The sequence below is a fragment of the Poromitra crassiceps genome, assembly GCF_964638095.1.
Source record: "Poromitra crassiceps genome assembly, chromosome: 13".
In the NCBI taxonomy this organism is placed as follows: Eukaryota; Metazoa; Chordata; class Actinopteri; order Beryciformes; family Melamphaidae; genus Poromitra; species Poromitra crassiceps.
In genome coordinates, this window is record NC_139644.1 from 13,643,626 (window position 1) to 13,651,125 (window position 7,500).

The following is a 7,500-nucleotide window of genomic DNA, read 5'->3' on the forward strand; positions in this document are numbered from 1 at the left end:
GCTCAGCACCACGTGAAATCAAACACCTGTTGCTGGCTTATCATCACGTGTGCGTTTGTGCGCCAGAGTGTGCGTGTGCATTTGTGTGTATGTGTGTGTGTCTGTGCGTATCATAATGAGGTCATTGTAGCAGCTAAGGGGCAGGGCTGAGATTTGGGTCTGGCCCAGGGCCCGCTGGGAGCCACACCCTGGCAGAGGTACAGCCTTAGTTTGGCTCAGGGACCGGTCAAGGTCAGAGTGCCAAGCGTACAGGAAAAACAAGGTTAGAGACACTCGACACTGATCCCTCTGTACAATACGGATGTGTCTTAAAGGGTAAATATAATAAATACAATAAATTATATGAAATAAATGTTATACTATAATATGTAGCGTACTTTAATTATTACTGCAATATGTTTAGCCTTCCCACTGTTGAAAGAAAACAAATTAGAGAAGGGGAAGGTCTGCTGCCCTTAATAAAAAAACAATATTTAGTTGAAATTTGGAAGGGAGAATGTGGAAAGTTATTTATCATTTCCAGACAGCTGAGTGAAGATGCACTACACACACACACACTCACACACACACACACACACACACACACACACACACACACACACACACACACACACACACACACACACACACACACACACACACGCCTGGTGGTGCTTGGAAACTTGCAGGCCATAAAGTTTGACATATGGAATGGTGTGTTAATCAGAGTGCACGCTCCCAGCTGGACGGACTCACTGGGAATACATACTGAACTGTACAACACATTCTTGTGTGTGTGTGTGTGTGTGTGTGTGCGTGTGTGCGTGTGTGTGCGTGCGTGTGCGTGTGCGTGCGTGCACGCGCACACGCGCGTGTGTGTGTATATTTTGTGCTTTGCTTCTGATGATGATGTGATGCTGGTCACTCTTAGTAGTGTGACGACCCTCCCGCTCTGATACTGCTGTGTGTCCTGTAGCCTGCCGGAGGGATCGCCCTTAGGGTGATTGGGTGCACCTGAAGCGTTTTCTGAAAATGGCGTAAAAAATATATATATATATATGTATATATATATATATATATATATATGTTTACGCTTCGAAAGTTATAAAAGTGGTCCTCATTTGAGACGATGATCTTGCTGAACACAAACGTCACTGTTCAATAAACTTTTGTTAAGCACAGACCTTATTTCATGCATTTAACCGAAACATACAAAAATCCCATTGACTTTTACGCGTAACAGTGCTAACATCCAGGTCTTCTGGTCTGGACTCATTCCTGCAGTACCTCTTGTGTCCTGTTTTGGTGGTGGAGAGAGCAAACTATTGGTTGTTGACAACGTCCACACGTCATTGAACGATACTATTTGCATGAGCCGAGACTAATAATATAAAGACTCCCGATAATATTAAAGTGGTTTGATTTTATCGGAACATCAAGACCAGAGGAGGAATATCAAGTCAGCTATTTCTCCAATTCCCTGCATCGGTTTGAACTTCCTCCGGTCTGAAGCTTCTCTTTTTCCACAACTTCCTTTGTCCAGGCTCTGTGTGTGTGTGTGGGGCGACTGGGCGTGAAGTACAGACTGTATGGTGCATTCAAAGAATGTAGAGGAGACAGTCTGGCTTGAGTCTATAACAGTAGTAACAGTGGTCTCTCTCTCTCTCTCTCTCTCTCTCTCTCTCTCTCTCTCTCTCTCTGTGTTATTGGTTAGATCACACATCCACTTTTGCTGCAATGTAAACATACTGTATAGAGACTATGGACCATGAGGGACAGAGAGGTAGAAGTAAAAACGTACAGAATGTTATTGTAGGACAGCAGGAGACAGAAAGAAAAACATGGGACAGGGTTATTCAAGTGTGGAAAAGGAGAGGGAGCAGAGTGTCTGACCTTAGGAGGCAGTGAAGCAGAGTGGACTTACAGTATGTGAGCTGAGCCAGGGAGAGGAGAGGACACAGAGAGGAGAGGACACAGAGAGGAGAGGACACAGAGAGGAGAGGAGAGGAGACAGAGAGGAGACAGAGAGGAGAGTGGAGGAGAGGAGAGGCGACAGAGAGGAGAGGAGACAGAGAGGAGAGGAGAGGAGAGGAGAGGAGAGGGGAGGAGAGGACACAGAGAGGAGAGGAGAGGAGAGGAGAGGGGAGGAGAGGCGACAGAGAGAAGAGGAGACAGAGAGGAGAGGAGAGGAGAGGAGACAGAGAGGAGAGGGGAGGAGAGGAGAGGCGACAGAGAGAAGAGGAGACAGAGAGGAGAGGAGAGGAGAGGAGAGGAGAGGAGAGGAGAGGAGAGGAGAGGAGAGGGAGAGGAGAGAGGAGAGGAGAGGAGAGGAGAGGGGAGGAGAGGAGACAGAGAGGAGAGGACACAGAGAGGAGAGGAGACAGAGAGGAGAGGACACATAGAGGAGAGGAGACAGAGAGGAGAGGGGAGGAGAGGAGAGGCGACAGAGAGAAGAGGAGACAGAGAGGAGAGGAGAGGAGAGGAGAGGAGAGGAGAGGAGAGGAGAGGAGAGGAGAGGAGAGGAGAGGAGACAGAGAGGAGAGGAGAGGAGAGGAGAGGAAGAGGGGAGGAGAGGAGACAGAGAGGAGAGGACACAGAGAGGAGAGGAGACAGAGAGGAGAGGACACAGAGAGGAGAGGAGACAGAGAGGAGAGGACACAGAGAGGAGAGGAGACAGAGAGGAGAGGACACAGAGAGGAGAGGAGACAGAGAGGAGAGGACACAGAGAGGAGAGGAGACAGAGTGGACTTACAGTATGTGAGCTGAGCCAGGGAGAGGAGAGGAGAGGAGACAGGTGAAATGACATCCAGCCAGGGCCAACGAGGGGAGGGAGGGCATACTTAACTGTAGGAACTTGAGGGTGTGTGTGTGTGTCTCTCTCTCTCTCTCTCTCTCTCTCTCTCTCTCCGTCTGTCTCTCGCCCTCTCTCTCTAGGTCTCAGGTAGCACAGCAGCAAAGTTAAAAAAGGCCATTTGAATGTGTAGCTGGCTGGGACAATGAAGCATCGTGCCTCTCCCTCTGTATGCCTTTCTTTATCCACAGCTTTCTCTCTCTCTCTCTGCCCCTTTCTCTCTCTCTCTCTCTCTCTCTGCCCCTTTCTCTCTCTCTCTCTGTCCCTTTCTCTCTCTCTCTCTGTCCCTTTCTCTCTCTCTCTCTCTCTCTCTGCCCCTTTCTCTCTCTCTCTCTCTGTCCCTTTCTCTCTCTCTCTCTGTCCCTTTCTCTCTCTCTCTCTGTCCCTTTCTCTCTCTCTCTCTCTGCCCCTTTCTCTCTCTCTCTCTCTCTGTCCCTTTCTCTCTCTCTCTCTGCCCCTTTCTCTCTCTCTCTCTCTGTCCCTTTCTCTCTCTCTCTCTGTCCCTTTCTCTCTCTCTATCTGTCCCTTTCTCTCTCTCTCTCTCTGCCCCTTTCTCTCTCTCTCTCTCTGTCCCTTTCTCTCTCTCTCTCTGCCCCTTTCTCTCTCTCTCTCTCTCTCTCTCTCTCTCCGTCCCTTTCTCTCTCTCTCCAAAACACACTCAAACACAAACACACTTGACCCTGACAAGCCCACAGCGCTCACAATGCAAGCAGAGGGACGGGCCATGTAGAAAACAGGATATGACCAAGGTGCAGGTCACGAGCTGGCTCTGTATGAGTTTGACTGAGACTCCCCTGGTCCCAGGATGCCCTCCTGGGTCATCTTTCTCTGTCTGTCTGTCTGTCTGTCTGTCTGTCTGTCTGTCTGTCTGTGTGTCTGTCTGTCTGTCTGTCTGTGTGTCTGTCTGTCTGTCTGTGTGTCTGTCTGTCTGTCTGTCTGTCTGTCTGTCTGTGTGTCTGTGTGTCTGTGTGTCTGTCTGTCTGTGTGTCTGTCTGTCTGTCTGTCTGTCTGTCTGTGTGTCTGTGTGTCTGTCTGTCTGTCTGTGTGTCTGTCTGTCTGTCTGTCTGTGTGTCTGTGTGTCTGTGTGTCTGTCTGTCTGTCTGTCTGTCTGTCTGTGTGTCTGTCTGTCTGTCTGTCTGTCTGTGTGTCTGTCTGTCTGTCTGTCTGTGTGTCTGTCTGTCTGTCTGTCTGTCTGTCTGTGTGTCTGTGTGTCTGTCTGTCTGTCTGTCTGTCTGTCTGTCTGTCTGTGTGTCTGTGTGTCTGTGTGTCTGTCTGTGTGTCTGTCTGTCTGTCTGTCTGTCAGTCTGTCTGTCTGTCTGTCTGGCCTGGTCCTGTAACTGTACACCTGTCATCTCAGGCCCAGCAAAAAGACTGATATGGCAGCTTCACTGCTGAAAGACAACACTTCCTCCGGAAAGGGCTTTATTATATATGAGGAGTTGGAGAGCCAAAGTCGACGTCACTTCCTGCTTCTGCATGCGCACCAAGAGATTTCATCCGCCATTTATTTTCCCATAGACATTTCGTAAAATGCTTATAAAATTGTTTCACTTGGTCAAACCAAGCGATTCAGCTATATTTAGAATCAGGAGAGACCATAGAACATTTCACTCCGACCGAAAGAAAAAGAAAAAGAAAAACAATTATTTTTTTTAACCCACTATTTTTTTTAACCCACTATTTTTTTTTTTACGTTTTGGTCCGAGTGAGTGAGTCTTTGTGCTGGAAATCCTCACTGTATCTGGCAACCCGCCTCAACGGAGAGAAGTTTTTGTTTCAGTCTTGCAGTCTTGGTAGTTCAAGGTTCAATCAAAGCAACTAAAGCTACCTTTATCTTCCAGAACCATTGTTTAAATCGTTGGTGTGCAATCTGACATTATACAGTAAGCAGGATAAGAGTAAAAACTAGCAAAACCAACTAGCGTAACGTTACCAAGCGGCTTATGCTAGCAAGCTAACTAGAGCTAACGTTAGCTATCCTGAGTGCAGCATGGGTCTCTAGTGAAGGAAACGTACCTACAGTATCATCCTGCTCGACTGTCTGCTGCAACGATTACTATCGCTTCTCCAGGAAGGTATTTGATCCTGGCTGGCACACATTACAGATGATATGTGTTGTGTCTCTCTCTGTTATGTAATGACACCGACGATATGTTTCAGCTGTGTTTACATGCGACCAACGGCTCACGTGTTTCGCGTTACCGGTTTTGGCAATCGGCACATAAAAGCATAAATCGGAATTCTCCAATTTCATATTTAGGCTGAAAATGTGCCGATTCCGATGGCTGGCCGATCGATCGGAGCACCCCTAATAGAGAGAGAAAAGGAGCGTTAGAGAGAAGAGAAAGAGACAGAGAGAGAGAGAGAGAGAGAGAGAGAAAAGGAGCGTTAGAGAGAAGAGAAAGAGACAGAGACAGAGAGAGAGAGAGAGAGAGAGAGAGAGAGAGAGAGAGACAGAGACAGAGAGAGAGAGAGAAGGAGCGGTAGAGAGAGCAGGGGAACAAAGAGGCCTTCATTGTTTTTCCTCCGTCCATTACTGAGGGAGATGATAGCATAATATGGTGCTAATGGGGGAACAAATCGTGTGGCGTTCTGCTTACATAACTGCTGAGTGACTAATGATACAAGATGTTTCCTTCACACACAACAATCAGCCCATTGCTTTTCACTGTCTCTCTCTCTCTCTCTCTAGCTCTCTCTCTCACACACAAACAAACATACCCCTCAAATAAGAAAACCCAATAATTATCTGACAAAACAATTGATCAAAACTAGGGATATTACCGATTCATCGACAATCGATTAATTGATCGTTGAGAATTTGATCAATCGATTTTTTCCTTTTTATTTTCTTTGCTGAAATGATTTAACAGCACAAGAGCGAAACGTAACTTTCACTGCTCATACAGAGGAAGAAGAAAGCCAAGCTAGCATGCAGAAAGACCAGTGTGGGAGAATGACACCCAAAAAGACAATAGTATTCATTGTAAACATTGTCGTACAATGTTGAAATACATGTATGCCAACGTCCACGAGCACAAAGTGTAAAACCCTGCATTTTGTGTTTTCTAATATTTAATATAATGACTAATCAATTAATTGATCGTTAACATGACCAATTAATCGATGAAGGAAATCGATAAAAAATTTGCATCCCTAATCAAAACAACAGAAAATTGCCAATGCACCAAGAAAATACATGTCCAAACATACAGCTAGTCATGTCAGATCCTTGACAAGCATGGCTCTTGCAATATTGATCGTCAACTGTTGCTACACGCCCACTCAGCCAATGAGACCTCGTGCACAATGGCAACATCCCAGCAATCCAAATTGCCAGCTGTTAGCGGAGAGAGAGAGAGGGAAAGGGGAGAGAGAAAGAGAGAAGAGAAAGAGAGAAAGAGAGAGAGAGAGAGAGAGAGAGAGAGAGCGAGAGAGAGAGGGGAGGGCGTGTGATCACACTCCATCTGCTGATGTGCGTCAGTCCCTGACAGCTCTGGCACATGGAGAGAAGCTAATGTACTTCATACCGTGACGTGATCAATGCCAAGGACACAAGGCATCAACAAGCAAAAACTCTTCATCTGAATCATCTCAATCTCTCCCTTCAAAACCACAAGTACACATAATTTACAATCAGCCTAAAACACCCGTCCTCCTGTACAGACTATACCGGCAGGCTGTAGGCTTCAAGCCAATCAAAGTTGTGTTCCTAGCCTTATCCGAGGGCATAATACGCCCTACCCGTTGAGCCATACGCAAAGACCTGTCGGCTGTTCATAAACAACAGTAGCATGTTGTCTCCAAGCAGTAGCTCCAGGACCACATTGGCCACGGGTCAATACGCTCCTTTCTGTAGGGGCTCCAGGCACAATAACCGCAACATCACCGCAAAGCGACCACGCCACCAGCCAGCCAGCCAGCCAACCAGCCAGCCAGCCAGCATCAGTTAGACGTGCAGAGTGACGTACAACATACAGAGAGGGAGTGAGAGAGGGACAGAGAAAGAGTGACAGGAGGTTAAAAAGAGAGAGAGATTTGATCAAAACAGACCTAGCCAGCTAACTGCCTAGACTCAGTAGAGTCCAGATCAGAAAGAGACCTGGCTAGTCCAGTCCTCACCAGCTCACTAAGAGCCCTCAACTCTGCTAGCTGCACGTTCACCCACACATCCCACACCAACACAACACCGACTTCCTGCCTGCGCTGCGTTGACAGTGGACGCTAGCTGCGTAATAGCGAGACAGCAAACATGACAGCCAGTCATATCAATTCTCCATCAGGCATGGTTCCCCCGGGGGGCTGACGACGACGATGCCATGACATAGCGTGGCACGCCAAGAGGCCTGGTGTGTAGATTGGAACCTGATGGCTTTATGGTCCCCGGTGCCACCATGTGTCTCTGGTGTAACCCTAATCCCGCCACATCAGCCACCCAAGTATACAGGCTTTTCAGGACTGTCTGGACCCATCACATGTTGCACCCGGCTCAGGGCTGCTTCAGAGGCACTGACGGGCAATCAGAGCCCTGGCGGGCCGGTGCCAAGGAAGGCAGGGTAAGAGGGAGGCAGGGTAAACTGTCAGCTGACGACAGAGTGGAAAGAGTGTGTTTTGGGTTTGGGTCCGGGGGAAGGCTTTAGCTGACAGGAAAGCGCCGGTGTTTCCCCCCC

General features: G+C 47.9%; 1 protein-coding gene across 1 annotated transcript in view; it reads right to left on the reverse strand.

The window, feature by feature from the left end:
- prkar1b (protein kinase, cAMP-dependent, regulatory, type I, beta) overlaps positions 1–7,500 on the reverse strand; it is a gene marked incomplete at its 3' end in the record, with an annotated part of 135,738 nt that overhangs the window by 83,351 nt on the left and 44,887 nt on the right. The window lies entirely within an intron of this gene.